General features: G+C 36.8%; 1 protein-coding gene, 1 long non-coding RNA gene and 1 pseudogene across 4 annotated transcripts in view; 1 reads left to right on the plus strand and 2 right to left on the minus strand.

Annotated features, from left to right (window-relative positions):
- Window positions 1-24,315, plus strand: part of LOC116535020 — a 167,331-nt gene that overhangs the window by 100,526 nt on the left and 42,490 nt on the right. The gene's annotated exons all lie outside the window — the stretch shown is intronic.
- Window positions 1-24,315, minus strand: part of MTMR8 (myotubularin related protein 8) — a 128,456-nt gene that overhangs the window by 25,403 nt on the left and 78,738 nt on the right. The gene's annotated exons all lie outside the window — the stretch shown is intronic.
- LOC116535019 lies at window positions 17,369-22,715 on the minus strand (annotated as a pseudogene).

Genomic DNA, 24,315 nt, shown 5'->3' on the forward strand with positions numbered 1-24,315 from the left:
CAACAGCCTTTATGCTAAAAACTCTCAATAAACTAGCATCAATAGAATGTATCTCAAAATAATAAGTTATTTATGACAAACCCACAGCCAATATCATACTGAATGGGCAAAAACTGGAATCATTCCCTTTGAAAACTAGCACAGACAAGGATATGCTCTCTCACCATTTCTATTCAACATAGTATTGCAGTTCTAGCCATAGCAATCAGCCAAAAAAAAGAAATAAAGCGTATTCCATTAGGAAAAGAGGAGGTCAAATTGTCTCTATTTGCAGACGATATGACTGTATATTTAGAAGACCCCACCCTCTTAGCCAAAAATCTCCTTAAAATGATAAGCAACTTCAGTAAAGTTTCAGGATACAACATCAATGTGAAAAAAATCACAGGCATTCTTATACACCAATAACAGACAGAGAGCCAAATGATGAGTGAACTCTCATTCACAATTGCTACAAAGAGAATAAAATACCCAGGAATACAACTAACAAAGGACATGAAGGACCTCTTCAAGGAGAACTACAAACCACTGCTCAAGGAAACAAGAGAGGACACAAACAGATGGAAAAACATTCCATGCTCATGGTTAGAAAGAATCAAAATCATGTAAATGACCATATTGCCGAAAGTAATTCATACATTCAATGTTATCCCCATCAAGCTACCATTAACCTTCTTCACAGAACTGAAAAAAAACACCTCAAACTTCATATGGAACCAAAAATGAGCCCGCATAGTGAAGACAATCCTCAGCAAAATGAACAAAGCTGGAGGCATCAGGCTACCTGACTTGAAACTATACAAGGCAACAGTAATCAAAACAGCATGGTAGTGGTACGAAAACGGAGATATAGACCAATGGAACAGAACAGAGGCCTTGGAAGTAACACCATACACCTACAAGCATCTGATCTCTGACAAACCTAACAAAAACAAGCAATGGGGAAAGAATTCACTGTTTAATAAATGGTGGTGGGAAAACTGGCTAACCATGTGCAGAAAGCTGAAACTGCAACCCTTCCTTACAACTTATACAAAAATTAACTCAAGATGGATTAAGGATTTAAACATAAGACCTAATACCACAAAAACCCTAGAAGAAAACCTAGGTAATACCATTCAGGACATAGGCATGGGCAAGGATTCCATGACTAAAACAACAAAAGCAATAGCAAGAAAAGACAAAATAGACAAATGGGATCTAATTTAAGTTAAGAGATTCTGTACAGCAAAAGAAACAATCATTAGAGTGAACCAGCAACCAACAGAATACGAAAAAATATTTGCAAGCTACCAATCTAACAAAGGGCTAATATCCAGAATCTACAAAGAACTAAAACAAATATACAAGAAAAAAGGAAACAATCCCATCAAACAGTGGCCGAAGGATATGAACAGATACTTTTCAGAAGAAGACTTTTATGCCACCAACAAACACATGACAAAATGCTCATCATCACTGGTCATTAGAGAAATGCAAATCAAAACCATGTTGAAATATCATCTCACGCCAGTTAGAATGGCTATCATTAAAAAGTCTGGAGACAACAGATGCTGGAGAGGATGTAGAGAAACAGGAATGCTGTTACACTGTTGGTAGGAGTGTAAATTAGTTCAACCATCGTGGAAGACAGTGTGGTGATTCCTTGAGGATCTAGAAATAGAGGTGTCATTTGACCCAGCAATCCCATTACTGGGTATATACCCAAAGGATTGTAAATCATTCTAGTATAAAGACACATGGACACATATGTTCACTGCGCCATTGTTTACAATAGCAAATACTTGGAACCAACCCAAATGCCCATCAATGATAGACTGGATAAAGAAAATATGGCACATATACACCGTAGAACACTATGCAGCCATAAAAAAGGATGAGTTCATGTCCTTTGCAGGGACATGGATGAATCTGGGAACCATCATTCTCAGCAAACTGACACAAGAATAGAAAAGTAAACACTGCATGTTCTCACTCATAAGTGGATACTGAACAATGAGAACACAAGGACACAGGGAGGAAACATCACACACTGGGGTCTGTTGGGGTATGAGGGGCTAGGGGAGGGATAGAAGGGGGTGCCAAGATTGGGGAGGGATAATATTAGGAGAAATACCTAATGTACGTGACCGGGGATGGAGGCAGCAAACCACCATGGTATGTGTATACCTATGTTAACAATCCAGCAAGAGCTGCACATGTACCACAGAACTTAAAGTAACATAAAAAAGTATTAAAATAAAGTATGCTAATGAACATACAATATAAATAGATGTAAACTTTGACATCAATAACATAAAGGGAGAAGAAGAAATAGTGTAATGTGTACATAATTGAAGTTGTTATTTGATTAAGACAGGCTGTTAGACTGTTAGGTACTTTATGTAAGCCCCATGGTAACTACAAAGAAAATATCTACAGAAGTTAAAAAAAAAAAGAAGTGAAAGAATCAAAGCATACTAATATAAAACTAAACAACAACAACAACAACAAAAACAAAACATAAAGGAAGTCAGCAAGAAATGAAAAGAAGAAGAGGACCAACAACAAAAACCCTACCAGGCAAATAGAAAACAATGAACAAAATGGCAATAGTAAATCCTTCCCTATCAATATATATATATATGGATTAAACTCTCCAATAAAAAATATATAGAACGAGTAAATAGTTTTAGAAAAACATCCTATTATTGCTGTCTATAAGAAACTCAAGTTAGATTTAAGGGCACACACAGACTGAAAGTGAAGTGAAAAAAAGATATTCCACGCAAATTGTAACCAAAAAAAAAAAAAAAAAAGCAGGTGTGGCAATAGTAATATCAGAAAGAATGAACTTTAAGTCAAAAAATGTCACAGAGACAATGAAGAAGTTTATGTAATGATAAAAGGATCAATACACCAGGAAAATATAATAATTATAAATATATGTGCATTCAACATCAAAGTACCTAAATACGTAAAGCAAACACTGATGGAACTTAAGGGAGAAACAGACAGAAATACAGTAATAGATTATTTGAATACTCTACTTTCAATTACAGATAGAACAATCAGAGAGAAAAATTTTAACAAAATAGCAGATTTAAACACCTCTATAAACCAAATGGACCTAACAGATATACAGAATATGCAACACAATAACAGTATAATACACATTCTTTGCAAAAGCACATGTAACATTCTCCAACATAGATCACATGTTAGGACATAAAACAGAGCTTATCAAATTTAAGAAGATTAAAATCATACCAAGTACTTTTTTCTGATCACAATAGATGAAACTAGAAATCAATAGCATAAAGAAAACCTGGAAAATCTTTAAAAAATATGGAAATTAAAAAACACACTCTTAAACAGCCAATGGATCAAATAAGAAATCAAAAGGGAAATTGGAAAGTATCTTGAAACAAACCAAACCACAACATATCAAAACATACAGGATGCAGCAAAAGCAGTACTAAGAAGGAAATCTATTAGCACAGCTATTATGGAAAACAATATTGAGGTTCCACAAAAAATAAAAAATAAAACTACCATATGATCCAGCAATCCCACTTCTGGGTACAGGAACAGAAATCAATATTTTGAAGAAATATCTGCACTCTCATGTTCACTGTGGCATTATTCACAAGAGTCAAGATATGGACTCAGTCTAAGTGTCCATCAATAGATGACTGAATAAATAAAATGTGATATTATATATATATATATATATATATATATAAACACACACACACATAATGAAATACTATTCTACCTTAAAAAAAAGAAATACTGTCATTTGTGACAACATAGATAGAATTGGAAGACACTGTGTTAAGTGAAATAAGTCAGACACAGAAAGATAAAAACTATATATTCTCATATGTGGAATCTAAAACAATCAAACTCATAGAAACAGAGAGTAAAATTGTGGTTATCAGAGGTTGAGATGGGGAGAATGGGGAGATGTTGGCCAAAGGGTACAAAGAGGTAGTTAGATAGAAGGAATGAGTTTTTGAGGTCTTTTGCCCAGCATGGTGACCATAGTTAACAATAATGTATTGCATATTTCAAAACTGAAGAGAAGATAGTAAATTTCAAGTGTCTCACCACAAATATGATGGGTGAGGTGATGGATGTGTTAATTAGCTTGATTTAATCATTCCACATTTTTTTCATATATCAAAACATCACATTGTATCTCCTAAATATATACAATTATCACTGGCCAATTAAAAATATTAAAAAGAGAAATTTATAGTGATAAATTATAGTGATAACTTAAAGTGATACTAAAAAAGAAGGAAGTTCTAAAATCAAAAACCTAACTTTGTATCTCAGAAACTAGGAAAGGAACAAATAAGCCCAAAGGTAGTGGAGGAAGGAATAATAAAGATTAGAGAAGAAATAAATGAAATAGTAAATATAAAATCAAAGAAACTAAGAGATGGGGCCAGGGGCAGGAGGACTGTTTGAGGCCAGGAGTGCGACACCAGCCTGGGCTACATAGAGGGACCCCATCTCTACAAAAAATTAAAAGAACAGCACAAGCTTGTAGTACCAGCTGCTTGGGAGCTGAGCTGGGAGGATTGCTTGTGTCTCGTCCAATCTGCAGTCTGGCCAACAGAGTGAGTCTCTGTCAAAAAAAAAAAAGAAAGAAAAAGAAAAAAAAAGAAAAGAAAAAATAGCAAGAAAAAATCAAAGAGGTTTTTATTTTTTGGAAAAAAAAAAAAAAGAACAAAATTGAAAAACTTTAGCTAGACTAAGAAATAAAGAGAGAAGACTTGAATAAATAAAATCAGAAATGAAAAAGGAAACATTACAACTGATGCAACAAAAATAAAAAGGATCATAAAGACAACAATATACCAACAAATTGGATAACCTGGAAGAAATGGATAAATTCCTAGAAATAAACAACCTACCAAGACTGAATCACAAAGAAAAACTGAACAGACTAATATTGAGTAAAGAAATTGAATTAGGAATCAGAAACCTCCCAGCAAAGAAAAACCCAGGGCCAGAGCCTTCACTGAATAATTCTCCCAAATATTTAAACCATAATGCTAACACTTCTCAAATTACTTCAAGAAGTCAAAAAGAAGGGCGCTCTTCCAAACTCATCTTATGAAGCCAGAGTCACCCTTATACCAAATAAAATTATAGGTTGGTGTGGCTGATATTAAATACAGATGCAAAAATCTTCAAGAAAATACTAGCAAACTGAATTTAACAGCATATCAAAAGGAACATATACCTCGATCAAATGCAATTTATCCCTGCAATGCAAGGATAATTTAACATAGGCAAATTAATTAATTAATATGAATACCACATTAATAGAATGGCAGATAAAAATTACATAATCACCTCAATAGATGCAGAAAAAACATGTCACAAAATTCAATACTCTTTCATAATAAAAACTCAATAATTTAGGTACAGAAGGAATTTATCTCAACATAATAAAGTCTATATACTACAAACACACAGTCAACATCATACTCAATGGTGAAAGACTGAAAGCTTTACCTTTAAGATTTGGCATAAGACAAGAAAGCCTGCTTTCACTAAACTTAAGTATGCAGGTATAAAGCTTATGCACAATAAACTACAAAATATGGTTGAAATAAATTAAAGATTAATCAAATAAATGGAAAAACTTTCTCTGTTCATGAATTGAAAGACTTAATATTGTTAAGATGTCAATACTACCCGAAATGATTTACAGATTTAATGCAGTATCCATCAAAATCCCGTTTTTTTTTTTTTTTTTTTTTTACAAAAATGTAAAACTTAAATCCTAAAATTCATATAGATTATCAAGGGATCCTGAATAGCAAAAACAATCTTGAAACATAAGACAAAGTTGGAAGTGAAGCCTCTGGCCCTGGGCTTTTCTTTGCTGGGAGGTTTCTTGGCTTCAAAATATATTATTAAGCTAGAGTAATCAAAACAATATGGTACTAGCATGAAAACACACATATGGACCAATGGAATAGAACAGGGGACCCAGAAATAAATCACTGCATATACAATGAAATGATTTTTGATAATGGTGCCAAGATAATTCAATGCAGAAAGGACAGTCTTTCAAACAGACAGGTGCTGGGAAAACTTGATATTTACATGCAAAAGAATGAAACTGAAATGAATAAATTCCTGGACACATACACCCTCCCAAGACTAAACCAGGAAGAAGTCGAATCCTTGAATAGACCAATAACAAGTTCTGAAATTGAGGCAGTAAAAAATACCCTATCAACCAAAAAAAAAAAAACCCCAGGCCCAGATGAATTCACAGCCAAATTCTACCAGAGGTATAAAGAGGAGCTGGTACCATTCCTTCTGAAACTATTCCAAACAATTGAAAAGGAGTGAATTCTCCTTAATTCATTTTATGCAGCCAGAATCATCCTGATACCAAAACCTGGCAGAGAAACAACAACAAAAAAGAAAACTTCAGGCCAATATCCCTGATGAACACTGATGGAAAAATCCTCAATAAAATACTGGCAAACTAAATCCAGCAGCACATCAAAAAGATTATCCACCACAATCAAGTCATCTTCATCTCTGGGTGGCAAGGCTGGTTCAGCATACACAAATCAATAAATGTAATTCATCACATAAACAGAACCAATGACAAAAACCACAGAAAAGGCCTTCAATAAAATTCAATGTCCTTCATGTTAAAAACTCTTAATAAACTAGTTATTGAGAGAACATATCTCAAAATAATAAGACCTATTTATGACAAACCCACAGCCATTATCATACCGAATGGGCAAAAGCTGGAAGCATTCCCTTTGAAAATTGGCACAAGACAAGGATGCCTTCTGTCACTACTTCTATTCAACATAGTATTGGAAGTTCTGGCCAAGGGAATCAGGCAAGAGAAAGAAATAAAGGGTATTCAAATAGGAAGTCAAATTGTCTCTGTCTGCAGACAACATGATCCTATATCCAGAAAACACCATCGTCTCAGTCCAAAAGCTCCTTAAGCTGATAAGCAACTTTGGCAAAGTCTCAGGATACAAAATCAATGTGCAAACATCTCAAGCATTGCTATGCATGAACAATAGACAAGCAGAGAGTCAAGTCATGAATGAACTTCCATTCACAATTGCTACAAAGACAATAAAATACCTAGGAATACAGCTAACAAGATATGTGAAGGACCTTTTCAAGGAGAACTATAAACCACTGCTCAAGGAATTAAGGGAGGACACAAACAAATGAATAAACATTCCATCTTCATGGATAGGAAGAATCAGTATCATGAAAATGGCCATACTGCCCAAAGTAATTTAGAGATTCAATGCTATTCCAATCAACTATCATAGACATTTTTCATAGAATTAAAAATAACTACTGTAAAATTCATATGAAACCAAAAGGCAGCCCATATAGCCAAGACAATACTAAGCAAAAAGAACAAAGCCAGTGGCATCACATTATTTGACTTCAAATTATACTACAAGGCTCTACAGTAACCACAACAGCATAGTACTGGTACCAAAACAGACACATAGACCAATGAAATATAATAGAGCTCTCAGAAATCACACCACACATCTACAACCATCTGATCTTCAACAAAGCTGACAAAAACAAGTAATGGAGAAATGATTTCCTATTTAATAAAAGATTCTGGGAAAACTGGCTAACCATTTGCAGAAAACTGAAACTGGACCCCTTCCTTAAACCTTACACAAAAATTAACTGAAGATGGATTAAAGACTTAAATTAAAAGTTAAAACCCAAAACTATAAAAACCCTACAAGAAAATCTAGGCAATACCATTCAGGAAATAGGCATGGGCATAGCTTTTATAATGAAATTGCCAAAAGCAGTTGCGACAAAAGCTAATATTGACAAATGGGATCTAATTAAACTAAAGAGCTTCTGCACAGCAAAAGAAACTATTATCAGAGTTAACGGACAACCCACAAAATGGGAGAAAATTTTTGCAATCTACCCATCTGACGAAGGTCTAATAACCAGAATTTACAAGGAACTTAAACAAATTCACAATGAAAAAACAACCCCACCAAAAAGAGGGCAAAGGACATGAACAGACATTTCTCAAAAGAAGACATTTCTGCAGCCAACAAACATATGAAAGAAAGTCCAACATCACTGATCATTAGAGAAATGCAAATCAAAACCACAATGAGATACCATCTCATGCCAGTCAGAATGGTGATTATTAAAAAGTCAAGAAACAACAGGTGCTGGCAAGTCTGGGGAGAAATTGAAATACTTTTACACTGTTGGTGGTAATGTAAATCAGTTCAACCACTGTGGAAGACAATGTGGAGAGTCCTCAAGGATCTAGAACCTGAAATACCATTTGACCCAGCAATGCCATTACTGGGTATATACCCAAAGGAATATAAATAATTCTATTATAAAGATATATGCAGCTGTATGTTTATTGCAGCAGTATTCACAATAGTTAAGACTTGGAACCAACCTAACCGCCCATCAATGAAAGAGAGGATAAAGAAAATGTGGTATATGCACACCATAGAATACTATGCAATCATAAAAAGTAATGAGATCTTGTCCTTTGCAGGGACATGGATGAAGCTAGAAGCCATCATCCTCAGTAACCTAACACAGGAACAGAAAACTAAATACTGCACCTTCTTACTCAAGTGGGAGCTGAACAATAAGAACACACAGGAAGGGGAACAATACACACCAAGGCCTGTCAGTGGGGGTGAGGGGAGGGAGAGCATCAGGACTAATAGCTAAGGCATGTGGGGCTTAATACCTAGATGATGGATTGATAGGTGCAGCAAACCACTATGGCACATGTTTACCTGTGTAACAAACCTGCACATTCTGCACATGTATCCTGGAACCTAAAATAAAAAAAAATTAGAAAAAAAAAAAAATGAGACCCAAAAAAAAAAAAAAAAAAAAAAGAACGAAGTTGGACCCTTACTTTACAGCATAAACAAAAATTAACTCAAAGTGTATCAAAGACCTAAAGGTAAGAGTGAAAATTGTAAAATTCTTTACAGTGAACACAGGATAAAATATCATGATATGGCCGGGCGCGGTGGCTCAAGCCTGTAATCCCAGCACTTTGGGAGGCCGAGGCGGGTGGATCACGAGGTCAAGAGATCGAGACCATCCTGGTCAACATGGTGAAACCCCGTCTCTACTAAAAATACAAAAAATTAGCTGGGCATGGTGGTGAGTGCCTGTAATCCCAGCTACTCAGGAGGCTGAGGCAGGGGAATTGCCTGAACCCAGGAGGCGGAGGCTGCGGTGAGCCGAGATCGTGCCATTGCACTCCAGCCTGGGTAACGAGAGCGAAACTCCATCTCAAAAAAAAAAAAAAATATCATGATATTGGATTTGGTAAGAATTTCATAGATGTAAGACCAAAAGCATAGGTAACAAAATAAAAATGGATAAATTGGGATACATCAAAATTAAACTTTGTATATCAAAATATACCATCAGGAGAGTGAAAAGGCAATGTGCAGAATGGGAGAAAATATTTGAAAATCATATATCTAGTAAGCAGTTAATATCCAGAATATATAAAAAAGTCTACAATACAACAACAACAACAAAACAATTATAAAGTGTGCAAAGGGCTTTAATACACATTTCTCCAAAGAGATTCAAATGGACAAGGCACACATAAAAAGATGTTCAACAACACTAATAGAGAAATGAAAATCAAAACCACAATGATACATCACCTCACACCCATTAGAATGGTACTATCCCAAAAAAAAAAAAAAAAAAAAGAAACAAAGAACAAGTGTTGGTGAGGATGTGGAAAAACTGGAAACCTTGTCCACTGCTGTTGAGAATATAAAATGATACAGTCACTATTTAAAACACTATGGTGGTTCCTCAACAATGTAAAAACAGGTTTAACATATAATCCAGCAATTCCACTTCTGAATACTTATCAAAAGAATGGGAGCTTGGGCAACATAGCAACACCCTGTCTCTACAAAAATAAAAATAAAATAATTACCTGGGCATGGTGGCACATGTCTGTAGTCCTAGCTACTCCAGAGGCTGAGGTGGGAGGATCACTTGAGCCCAGGAATTAGAGGTTACAGTGTGCTATGACTGTGACACTGTATTCCAGCCTGGGTGACAGAGTGAGATCCCATCTCTCTCTCTCTCTCTCTCTCTCTCTGTCTCTTTCTTACACACACACACACACACACACACACACACACACACACACACATTTAGTTGGCAGCAAGGACTCAAAAAGATACTTTCACAAAAATGTTCCATTCAGTAGTATTCACAAAAGCCAAAAGGAGGAAGCAACTCAAGTGTCCATTGCCAGATGATAAAAAAAATATGGTATATACAACCAATTAAACATTAATCAGCCTTAAAGAGGAAGAAAACTGTGACATATGCTACAATATGGATGACACTTGGGGACATTATGCTAAGTAAAATAAGCCAGATGCACCTGCGTTACTCAGGTTTAGAGATAGAAAGCAGAGTGGTGGTTGCCAGGGACTAGGTAGAAGGGAAAATGATTTCTTTTTTTTAAATTTTATTTTATTGAAAATGATTTCTTTAATGGGTAGAGTTTCAGTTGAAATGATTTGTTTAATGGGTAGATTTTCAGATGAAAAAGTTCTAAAGCTTGACCTAACACTACTGAACTGTACACCTAAAAATGGTCAAGAAGGTAAAATTTAAGTATATTTTACTACAATTCAAAGTAATCTAAAAAGAAATAATAGAGTTCCCATGGACTCTTTCCCCAGTTTCCCCAGTGGGTAACTGAAATACAATAACACAACCAGGACACTGAAACTGATAGCCAAGATACCAAAAATTCCAATAGGCAAACTCCTGTTCTCCTTTAGTAGAGACACCCACCTCTCCCTCATACACATACTCTGTCCTTAACCCTTCATGACCATTAATTTGTTGTCTATTTTTCAAGAAATTTATGTAAATGAAACCATACAGTACAGAGCATTTTTAAATGGGCATTTTTCATTTAACATATCCTCTTCAAGGTGTTGCATATATTTAGTTTGTTCTTTACTGCTGAGTAGTATTCCATGGTACAGATTTAACACAGTTTAACCATTCACCTGATGAACGACAGCTGGGTTGTTTTCAGTTTTTGGCTATATGAATAAAACTGTTATAAATATTCATGTACAGGTTTTCATATAAACAGAAAGTTTTCCTTTTTTCTGGGATATATGGCCAACAGTACAATTCATGAAATTCTTGGGCCATATGGCATTTATATGTTTAGTTTTTTAGAAATCTGACAAACTGTTTTTCAAAGTGGCTCCATACTATTTCATATTTCTATTACATAAATGAGCCAAAGGTAGCCTCTGCATATGGGCCTTATGTTGTTTATTTTTTCTTAGTAGGCTGGGAATCCATTAGCTTAAAAGCCTACCAGTACCAAACTCAAATTTTTACACATCCAATTGTTTTAAATAGCCCAAGTGAGCATATTTTAACCATTTAGAGCCTGCCTGTCTTGCATACCCCACAAAACAGCACTCAACATCTGCTAACCAAAGATAAGATTAACCTTGGAGTAATAAAAACTCCAATTCACTGCTGCCCTTCGGAATCCTCTTGACCCAGCAACTTCCTGACATGCTGCTTAGTGATCTAGACATGGAAGCCCCCTCGGATATCACTCTTTTTTGAAGAGAAGTTTCCTTGCCTTCCTACCCTTCTAAGTGCTGGCTTCTGTACTCATGCAAACCTGTCAAAGTGTTGGCTGCTGAACACCCTCCACTGCCCCCCACCCCCAAAAAAAGTTTATTGTGTGCTACTGTGGTCATCTCTTTTCCCTTTTCCCTTGATTAGCCCTAAAATCCCTCACCTCCTTACAAGTGGCAACAAGGATGGAATTTTGGTAATGACCAGGAAATCAATATGGGACCTACCGAGTCAATAGGAGGATTAACTGGCAAAACAACCCTGGATGACCTTAAGTGCTTGGGACTTAGAATTTGGAACACATTTGCATAACTTTGGCATGGCATTGTTCTGGACTGTATTGCACTCTATATTTTCTATGGTCTCCCCCATGCTTCATGAGCCTGGACAAGTAGCAGTGCCAGTATTTGAGTAAATCCTTGAGATCAGAATTTACTTTTGGGAGAGGCGTGAAGCCAGCTAGGGAAGGTCAGCCTGCCAGCCTGCCCACCTGGGTCTACCACTAGAAAGGCACTAGGTAGGCACTTGGTAGGCACTTGTGGGCCTGAATAGAAAATGGGAAAGTATATACCTGTGGACTACATGTGGGTTACCCCAGATCCCATAATGGGCTATAGTGGGAGAGCTCCCCATGGCTGGACTGGTGATATGTGATGAGGGTACTCTGAGATAAGAGAATATCCTTGTCCCTGGACACTGCTATGACAGGTAAACAAGCTGATAAGGCAGATGTGTCAGTCTGATACTGGTCTCCTAAGCACAATTGGGAGAGACACTCACAAGCAGCTAGTAGTCCTCTGCTAGCATGACAATTATGCTTTTGATACTCTAATTCTAACCACTGTTGGAAGCATATTGAGCTATCTATCCTTTGGCTGAGCCAACTAAAGTATTATTTCAAGTGACTAAATCAAGGAAAATTATATCACAGAACAACAAAGGAAGTGGCTATCCTACTCAAGGGATGCTCCAAACCATAAAGTAGGTCCATGTTGGACTTTGCTGTTGGTTGTTTTTCACCAAGGTTTGCCCAGAGAGAAGGTCGAAACTTAAATTCCTACAGGAGACAAGTTAGAAAGGGAAGATCCTGGGGAAGAGAATTGGTGACCTCTAAAGAGAAAAGTAGCAGCATGGTGTCAACATGCTAGGGACTAGGATCATTTACCCTCTGCTTTGCTAGTAACCACCAGCAAAGTCATAAAGACAGAAAAACAAAAGAGGGCCACTTCTCTTTTGGAGCAGAAAATCCATCCTCTTTCTTACGCTTACATCCAGTCTCTCCTTAAGGACCTGACCCAGAAACTGAATGAAAAAGGGGCTGCCTGCTTATATATACAGAATGTTATCTGGCAGGGAGCAAACTCCACCTAACAGGGCAATTTAACAATTGGCTGCCATAGTACAAGATGGAAAAAAAATGGTGTCACTGCCAAAGGATCCCACATAATAAGCATGGAAGGTAGGAATGACCCTCAAAAGAGGCTTTGTACCTCAGTTTACACATACCTTTTTGATGTGGATTTTTATGGCTTGGAGTGTTTCCCATCCTATATTAGGCATTATAAAGGCCTGGGCAGACTGTCAATGGAAAATGTTAACCAAGGCCAACGATCTCCACCATCAGCTGGGGATGTTGAAGTGGGTTTATCAGGCAACAGGTGACCTGCAGCATGATGACTTGGCAAGTTCAGAGGAAACTGAATTCAGTCCCGTGTCTAACCACTTATTTCTCAGGAGGGCTCCTGACAAGTGTAAGTCCTCACTTGGGAAATAATGACTAATGCTAAAACAACTGAAGAGTTCATAGCTGCCCTGGATTTAGTAGAAATACAAGAAAGACAAACTCGAGTGTTGTCTGTTAATTCTATGAATGTAACTCCAGCTAGCCTATATAAAAATTACTATCAACAGTTAAGCTGGACGCTTCTAGACCAAGCAAACCATGCACAGCCAAGTCCATGGTTTAGCTTGAACCCTGAGATAAATAAGAGGGGTTACATTGGACCCTAAGGGACAAAGGAGCCCAAACTGCATGATCTCTCATAAATTGGTCAAGCAAGTATAACATTGACTAGAGTTAGATTACAATCTGCAGCAGGTATTCAAAGACAGCCTCACTTAGGAAGCCTGCTCTTGATCTCCTACAGTTGCGGGGACCCATCCCCACATAGGGATCTAGTGGTTGCGGAAGGTGGCTACTTCCAGCAGACAATCACCCTTTTACCATATTAGCTGTAGTTTGGCTCCAAATACTAAACAACATTGTCTGGCTCTGTTGGACATGGGTACCCTAATCTCCCTAATCCTAAGAATCACTTAAGCTCTAAAGGAACCCCCTCACCCCTACCCTGTCCAGGAGGATGATTATGTAAAGGAGCAATTACTTACTTAACTATTAAAACCGATCCAGTTCTGCTAAAAGATGCTTTGATTCTGGTGATACCCCTGAGACTATCCATTTTCCCATTATTTGAATGGACTTCTTCAATCAGCTAGTAACCTCACAAAGCCTAATGTTTTTATGATATTGGTGGGCACTACCTCGTGGAAACCAATTAACTTTCTCCTACCAGTGCAGGTGGTAAATATGACATATACAAGCTAAGGTAAGGCACTGAAGGATTATAGAATATCATAGCTTAGTTAAGTAACACGTACTGATTCTTACCAACTCACCTTTCAATTCCCTGGTATAGCCTATGTGTAAAGCCACTATTAATAAATGGAGGCTAACTATAGAGAGTTAAATAAGAGCACCTTTTTATTAGAGCACTTCTACCAGACACCATCCCAATGGATGACATTCAAAACAACATAGAAAAATGGTATGGAATTATAGACTTGCCTAACATATTTCAGTCAGGAAATATTTTGTATTTTTTGCCTTCACTTTGGAGGGTAAAGAGTACACTTTTTCCCAGCCACTTATGGAATACTCACATAGCCCTATGATGGAACATATGCAAACATGACCTAGATGCCTGCCCCATATTTCCACCAGAAATTCAGCTTTGGCATTATGTTGATGAAGTCCTCCTTACTGAACCTTACCAAGATTCTCTCTCACAGGCTGTCACAACTGTGAGCAAACACTTCACTAAGAGGGGATGATGTCCACTTAGGCTACTATAACGTAATACCATAGATTGGGTGGCTTATAAACAAGAGAAATTTATTCCTCACAGTCCTGGAGGCTAGGAGGTGCAAGGTCAAGATGCTAGCAGATTTGGTATCTGGCGAAGGTTCTCTTCCTAGTTCACAGATGGCTGTCTTTTTGCTGTGTCCTCACATGGCAGAAGGAGCAAACAATGTCTCTGGGGTCTCATTTATAAGGAAACTAATCCTATTCATGAGGGCTGTGCCTTCTCCTAATGCCTAGGCCCCACCTTCTAATACCATCACATTGGGAGTTAGGATTTCAACATATGAAATTGGGAGAACATAAATATCATCTATAGCAGTTGGGCTACTCCCCACATAAGGTACAAGATCTCTCTATTAAATCTTGGGGTTACCTTGGGAACTTAGAAGGGTGAACTACTCTCAGTCTGGTAAGACAAGACCCTAGTGCTCCAACCTCCCACATTGGTAAAGAAGATCCAACATTTAATAGGAATGTTTATATTCTGGCTCCAACACACTCCTCACTCCAATATTTGCCACTTTTCAGTGAGAACCTGAGCAACGAGGTACTAGATAAACTCAACAAAGCTATCACTTTGGCCCTCCCATTATTGCCCATGAGATAAAACTTAAAATGAGATGCTTCTGACACTAAAAAAAAAAAAAAAAAATTGTTTCCTATATCCTCTTGACCAAGTGAACAGGTAAACCCAAATGCAAGAATTGTAAAATTCATTTTTTCTCTCACAAGAAGATTTAGAAGACTAAAACTATAAACTTCTTAGAAGAGAACATGGGGAAATGTTCATGATATAGAATTTGGCAATGATTTCCTCAATATGATACCAAAAGCACAGGCACCAAAGAATTGATAAACTGTACTTTATCAACATTTTTGTGCACCAAGATTACCAAGAGAATAAAAAGGCAACCGGAGAATGGGAGAAAATATTTGCAAATCATATATATGGTTTGGGATTGATATACAGACTATATAGAGAATTCCTACAACTCACCACAAAAAACAAACAATCCAATTCAAAAATGGGCAGAGGACTTGAACAGATATTTCTCCAAGGAAGATATACAAATGGACAATAAGCACATGAAAGGTTGCTCAGTGCCACTAGTCATAAGGAAAACGCAAATCAAAACCACAATTAGATACTACTTCATACCTACTAGGATGGGTACTATCTAAAAAAAATGAAAAATACAATTATTGGTGAGGATACAGAAAAAAATGGAACCCTTGTGCATTGCTGGTATGCATGTAAAATAGCACAGCCACTGTAGAAAACAACTTGGAAGTCGTTTAAAAAGTTAAGTATAAAATTACCATATGATCCAACGATTCCACTTTTAGGTATATACTTAAAAGAAACGGAAGCAGAAACTCTAACAGCCCCTTTAATACCGATGGTCACAGCCAAATTATTCACCAAAGCCAAAAGGTAGAAGCAACCCAGTTGTCCATCAATGAATGAATAAACAAAATGTGCTATATCCATACAATAGAATATTTTTCAGCCTCAAAAAGGAATGAAATTCTGATACATGCTACAACATGGATGGACCCTGAAAACATGCTAAGTGAAATAAGCCACACACACACACACACACACACACACACACACACACACACACACACAAATATTGTATGATTCCACTTATATGACCTATCTAAAATAGGGTAAATTCATAAAGATAGAAAGTAGGATAGAGGCTGTCAGGGGCTGCTGAGAGAAGGAAATGGAGAGTTATTTTGTTACAGTATGGAGTTTCTGTTGGGGATGATGAAAGAGTTCTGGAAATGAATAATGATGGTAGATGTACAACTTCTGATTGCTGATTATACTGTACACTTAAAAAGGTTAAAATGGTAAATTTTATGTTATGTATATTTTACAAAAAACAAAACAAGCAAAAAATGCCAAGGGACCAGAGGATGAACTCTGATATAATGAACCACAGCCTCTGTATATGGACCCTATGTTGTTTACTTCATTACAGGTTAGGAACCCATTAGCTGAAAAGCCTGATGGTACGAATCTGAAAACTTTACATATTCAATTGTTTTAAATATAGCCTACATGAGTATATTTTTAGGTATTAGAACCTGCTTGTTTACATACTCTGCAAAACTTCACACATCTGCTACCCACAGACAAGATAAACTATAGGGCAATAAAGACCCCAAGCTGCTGCTTGCCTTCAGAGTTCCCTGACCCACAGACTTCCCACTGTGCTGTCTAGCAATATCATGTATTAATAGACATGACAGCCCCCTCTCCCTCACAAGTTTTTTAGCCCTCCTCCCCTTATGGGTCATGCCCTGAGGCCTACACCACAGAGTCTGGATGACCTCGAGCTATGAAGGATTTTCCTGGGTGCAAACCTGTCAAAGGACCACTCAAAGTCTGTTGTGTGTTTATGCCATCTCATGGTTCTTATCAGATGTAAAATCTTTCAAAGTCTATAATCCACCCCCACCAGGAATGCATGAAAATTCAGTTTTTCAATATCTTTGACAGCACTTTGTATTGTCACCACGTTTTTTTTTTTTTAATGTTAGCCATTCTGATAAATGTAGTAATATCTAATTGAGCTTTTAATTTGCATTTACCAAATTGGCTGATGTTGAACATTTTTCCTTTTTAAAAAAGTTTTAATGTTTATTTCCCCAAGACAGCTTAGCTTGCACTCTACTTGGATAAATTTCATAAGCTAGTTTTCTGCTATTTCTAGTTTTAAACTTTAAGCATATTTCTGATGACAAGACATGCTGCAAAAAAATAGTTCAACAGAGCTATGATCACAAAACAATTTTTATCCATTCTACAGTGTTTCAGAATTACTAGTTGATTTTTAAATACAAAGTAGATATAGACGCTAATGGTGATTAATGTGATATATTTCTTATAGCCAACTGTGGTTCACACATTACTTGTGCTCAATGGGGAAGGCACAGGATTTCCTAAAATGAGCCACCTTATAAAGAGTTCTTACTATGCAAATTATGTCACATTTACTGTACATAACATCAAAACTAAGGTATTATACAATTTATAAAAATCACTTGATCTGCCTTATGAAGCAGTACATATGTGCCAAATTCCATTTTAGAAGTTTCCACATAATTTTCAAAGAAAACAAAGTTTGAAAACAAGTAACGTTTAAATACAGCATGGTATTCTACCACAACTGAAACTTTTTTCTTCTTCTTCTCTGCAGGACCCAATGAAATCTGAAAATGAACTATGCTATAGATTTACCTCATGCAAAGATCTTTATGTTCTCTCTGAAAGTGAAAAGCATGGCCTTTTAAGCACATTTTGCTGTTTTATATTATGGCAACTTGTGTACAGCAGCACAGTCTCTTTTGAGAAAAAGTTATGATTTTTTTCAAGCAAAGATCTACACAAATTAGTTCTGATAATAAGGAAAGCCTTTCATGGCATCAAACATTCATCCAGGGAAAATGCACAGAAAAACCTTCCTGAAACGTTTTCTGACTTGAGAATCAACTAAAAAGAAAACCATACTAGGTAAAGTAAATAAAAACTTGGGGGTGGGCAGAAAGAAGGGAAAGGCGAAATAGAAAACATAGGCTACAGAGTAAACCAATGTCTGCTGCTGATCCAGTATTTGTTTTTATGTCTAGTGTATATTAATACTCACGATCTCATTCTGATGATTTACTAGGTTATCAGCTTTCTGAAGGCAAATCAAGTTGGCATGTGTTCACATACTGCACCACTACCACACTCCTGTACATAGTCACTCCAGGACTAGGAGTCTAATCCATGAGTGAAGAGCCCTAAATTTTCAAGAAGATCCTGACTGTCCATCACTGAGCCAGACATTCATTCAACATTTTCCACTCACACATGGCTTCACAGCAAGGCCTAGGCTCATTTTCCTTTTACTTATATGGGCATCCAATTATCTTTTATGCTTACAAGGCTTGAAGATAATAGTACTACACTTTCTCCTCAATTTATATAGAGTAAGTCAATGTCTTTCTCAGGCACCGAAGATCTGTGACCTGTAGCCCTTTTTACTATGAACAGACTAAATAAGCATTCATGTGAAGTTTTCATTACATTTTGCCACTCATTCTCACTCATACCCATTCACCATCTTGACCCCATTTGGGCATTTTCTGTGATTCCAAATGTCCACAATTTTTTTCTAAAACTGGAACCCTTTATTGGTATACTGGCAGATAAACTGAAACCAAATGTTTCACTTTGAATTGCCTCTGGATCAAGGCTAAGATCTTCATCAATATCATTTGAAGAGAACTGAGCAATGATCTCATAGGCCAATTTGTAGATGTCTCCATTTTCATGATTTTGAGGTTGTTCAATTATCTCCAGTCCTCCACATTTTTCTGTAAGATTGACTATGGATTCTGCCTCATTTTTAGCTGTTTTTAATATATTTACGTACTGTATCCACCAGTATTACATGTACAACTTGTGTATCTTTTACAGTCAGCAAATTGCGAAAAGGTGGGATAACATTTTATTGGATAAGGTAAGCCACTTGAGCTTTCCTTCCACGAATTGTTAGGTTGCTTATGGCCCAAGCAACTTCTGAGAGCCAATATCCCCCTTATCCAAAAGGTTTATTATTCTTGGCACAATATTGGCATCAATTACTACTGGTATCTGCTGCTGATTACCTGCAGTGATGTTACAGAGAAAACATACTGCCTTTTTATTTTCTCTTTGGGATTTGTCAGGATTACCCAGCAGTGTGAAAGAGCATTGTAATTCAAAACTAGTTCTGTTTGCTCTTCAATTCCAGTAGCAATGTTGTTCACACCTTGAAGGGCAGCAGTCTAAACTTCTTTGTGGCTGAGCAGAGGAACCAAATGAAAAACTATTCCAGCATCTATTACCATCTGTATTTGTTCATTGGCAGCACCAGTAAGGTAAGAGAGGGCCCAGTCTGTATCTACTAATATATTTACAACTGTACAATGAATTAAAACACAAAGAGCTGGAAGTATTTACTGTATGGTTTCCATTGGTGGTGGCGGGTCTTTGTGGTGACATAAATTGACCATAACCCAGGCTGGGCATGATGGCTCATGCCTGGAATGTACTTTGGGAGGCCGAGGCAGAAGGACTGCTTGAGCCCAGGAGTTAGAGGGCTGCCTAGGAAACATAGTGAGGCCCTGTCTCTACAAAAAAATTTAAACATTTAGCTGGGTGTGGTGGCACACACTTGTGGTCCCAGCTATTGGGGAGGCTGAGGCAGGATGATTACTTGAGCCCCAGAGGTTGAGGGTGCAGCAAGCTGTGTTTGCACCACTGCATTCCAGGCTGGGTGAGCCCCTATCACAGAAAAAAAAATGTTTTGAAGGAAAATAAAGGTTTCACAACTCCAAGACTTATGACATAATCTCTACATTGGGAGAACCATCACCTACGATAGTTCCCAAAGCCTACACTGCTTGCTCACAATATTCTGATAAAGTGAATGGAGGAGCCACAGGAAAGGTAGTACAGCATTGGACGAAACTACTGCTTGAGCTTGTTCAGAGGTTCTAGATGCAATGTTTGTCAAAGCCCACACAGCTTCAAAATGTAAGGAAGAATTGTCATCTCTTTCAAGACAATGGACTAAAACAGGCAGTATTCCAGGTTTTATTGCTATAAATTGGTAGATTTCAATCACTGGACAAAGTTTCCCAGCAGACTGAACTGCATTTAATTTAATTTCTTGGTTATCACTTGAAGCACTTTGAACAATAGCTGCTAGAGAGGTATTTTACACTCTATAATCATCATTTATATCAGAGTCTTCACAGGTATCTTCATGCAGTACATTCCTTCTCCTTAAGAGATGTTCATCTTTTATTCTTCCTAAATTCAACTAAAATTTCATTTTGCTGTCTTCTCATAATCTCCAAGTTGTGGACTTTGTTCTTAAAATTCTTGAGCCATTGGCTGCCCAGTTTCTCATTGTTCACTATGGCTGAGCCAATGACTCCTTCCCCTACCCAGACCCCACAGGATCTGCCCCAACCACCCCACCACATTGACACTCCCAGGAACCAGGCTACCTGCGCTGCTATGCCTGTTGTGCCACTGCTTCCTTCCTCCTCTCAACTATCTCAGTTGAGGCCTTCTCCTCTCCCTGCCCAACTCCCTTCCCCTCCCCAACCCTAGTATGAGAGCAGATCAAGTGGAGACAACTACAGGAGTGGGGCAGTGGCAACAGTAGCAAAAAGTGCTGCAAGGTGAGAGGGTGAGATGGCCTCGATATCTGTATACCTTTTCATATGCTTATTTTTCATCTGTATGTTTTCTTCAGTAAAATGTTTATGTCTTTTGCCTATTTTTAACTAAATTTGTTTTTACTATTAAGTGTTGAGTTCTACATATCTTCTAGATACTAGTTTGTTACTGGATATGTGATTTGTAGTATTTTCTCCCAGTCTATAGCTTCCATAGAGGAAAGGTTTTTGATTTTATTGAGGTCTAATTTATCAACTTTTCCTTTTATGAATCATACTTTTAGTATCAAGTGATTTACTTGAAATTTTTTCTAAGTTTTCTTCTAAAAGATTTATATTTTGAACACTTTACATTTAAATTTATGATCCATTTAGTATAGAGTAAGAGGTGTAGGTCAAGGTTAATTTTGAGGAGAGGGGGCAATGGATTGCTCAGCATCATTTGTTGAAAAGACTATCCTTCCTCCATTTAATTACTTCTGTAATAATACACCTAATAATAATCAGGTGTATCTGTGTGGGATGGCTTCTGGGTTCTCTATTCTATTCTATGGAGCTGTGTATCTGTCCCTCTACCACTACCACACAGACTTTATTACCATAGCCATATAAATGTCTTGAAATTGAGTATAGTGGTTCCTCCTATTTTATACTTCTTTGTCAAATTGTCTTAGCTATTCTACCTCCATTGCCTTTACATATACATTTTAGAATAATATTGACTACATCTCCAAAAAAATCTGCCTGGGATTTTGATAGAAAATGCATTGTAATTGCATAACAATTTGTGAAGGGCCAACATTTTTACTATGTTGATTCTTCCAATCCAGAAACATGCAATGCACCTCTCCATTCATTTAGATCTTTAATTTAGCAGCATTTTCTAGTTGTCAGCACATCTTACACATGTTTTGCTACATTTCCATTTAAGTATTTGAATAATTATGAATGATATATTTTTATTTCAATGTCTGTATGTTCATTGCTAGTATATAAAACACAAGTGATTTCTGTATGTTGACACTGTGTCCTATGATTGTGTTGAACTCACCTATTTTCTGTTTTTGTTCTCTGTTTTTCTAGATTCCTTGAGATTTTTTTCTACATAAATAATCACGTCATCTGCAAATAGAGACAGTTTTTTTTTCCTTCCTTTTCCATCCGTCTTATTTATTTTTCTTGCCTTAATGCTATGGCTAGGACTTCTAATACTAATTGGTAAGATTTTGAAGTCACAAATTATGAATTAAATTACAGCCAAACCTTGGAGATAATGTGGGTTCAGTGCCAGGACACTGCAATAAAGCAATTATTGCAATAAAGTGGGTATCATAATAAAGCCAGTCACACTTTTTTTGGCATGTAATTATGCTTACACTATACTGTAGTCTATTAAGTGTACAACGTTATGTCTAAAAACTGCATATACCTTTATTAAAAATACTTTATTACTAAAAAATGCAAACAATCATCTAAGCTTTCAGCATGAAGTAATTTTTTTGCTGGTGGAGAGTCTTTCCTCAATGCTGATGGCTGCTGGCTGCTGAGGGTACTGGTGGTTGAAGGTTGGGTAGCTGTGGCAATTTCTTAAAATGTAACAATGAAGTTTGCCACATTGATGGACTCATCCTTTCATGAAAGATTTCTCTGTAGGATGCAATGCTGTTTGAAGCATTTTACCCACAGCAGAACTTCTTTCAAAATTGGAGTCAATCCTCTCAAACCCTAACATTGGTTTATCAACTAAGTTTATGTAATATTATAAATCTTTTGCTATCATTTCAACAATGTTCACAGCATCTTCACTAGGAGTAAATTCCATCAAATAAATCATTTTATTTGCTCATCCATAAGAAGCAACTGCTCATCCATTCAAGTTTTATCATGAGATTGCAGCAATTCAGTCACATCTTTAGGCACTACTTCCATTTCTAGTTCTCTTGCTATTTCACCATATCTGCAGTTAAATCCTCCAATGAAGTATTGAACTCATCAAAGTCACTGCTGAGAGCTGGAATGAACTCTTTCTAAACTCCCTTTAATGCCGATATTTTGACCTCCTTCCATAAATCATGAATATTCTTAATGTCATCTAGTATACAAAATCATTCCCAGTTTATTTACTTGGTCCATATCCCCTGGAGGAATGGCTATCTATGGAACTATGATCATACAAAATGTATTTCCTAAATAATAAGACCTGAAAGTCAAAATTACTCCTTGATCCATGGGCTGCAGAATGAATGTTATGTTAGTGACCATGAAAACATTTGTCTCCATGTAGATCTCCATAATAGTTCCTGGATGACTAGGTGTATTGTCAATGAGCAGTAATATATTGAAAGAAACCGTTTCTTCTGCACAGTGCATCTCTACAGTGGCCTTAAAATATTTAGTAAACCATGCTGTGAGCAGACATACTGTCTTCTAGGCTTTTTTGTTCTATTTATAGAGAACAGGCAGAAAATAGATTTATCATAATTCTTAAGGGCCCTAGGATTTTTGGAATGGTAAATGAACATTGGCTTCATGTTAATATCACCAGCTGAATTAACCCCTAACAAAAGTTAGGCTGTCCTTTGAAACTTTGAAGGCAGACATTGACTTTTCCTTTCAAATTATGAAAATTTTAGGTAGCAGCTTCTTCCAATAGAAAGCTGCTTCATCTACATTGAAAAATTTGTCCTTCAGTGTAGCTACCTTCATCAATTATCTTAGCTAGATCTTCTAGATAACTTGTGCAGCTTCTACATCAGGACTTGTTGTTTCACCTTGCACTTCTGTGTTATGAAGATGACTCCTTTCCTTAAAACTCATTAACCAGCCTCAAGTAGCTTCACACTTTTCTTCTGCAGCTTCCTCACCTCTCTCAGCCTTCAAATAATTGAAGAGAGTTAGGAACTTTTATCAACAATAGGACTATTTTGCTTTCTTACCGTTTGTGTTTTCACTAGAGTAGTATTTTTAATTTCCTTCAATAACTTTTCCTTCACATTCACAACTTGGGCTGTTTGGTGCAAGAACCCTGGCTTTTGGCCTTTTTCAGCTTTCAGCATGTCTTCCTGGCTAAGCTTAATGATTTCTAGCTTTTGATTTAAAGTAAGAAACATGTGACCCTTTGGAGGCCAATGTATGGTTATTAATTGTCCTAATTTCAATATTGTTGTGTCTTGAATCCAGAGGACTGAAAAGAAGGAGAAATTATCTTCATTTCTATCCATATTCTATATTCTATTTCTGTGATTTCA

This window comes from Sapajus apella, unplaced genomic scaffold, assembly GCF_009761245.1.
Source record: "Sapajus apella isolate SASKATOON/1434 unplaced genomic scaffold, GSC_monkey_1.0 scaffold91, whole genome shotgun sequence".
NCBI classification, from domain to species: Eukaryota; Metazoa; Chordata; class Mammalia; order Primates; family Cebidae; genus Sapajus; species Sapajus apella.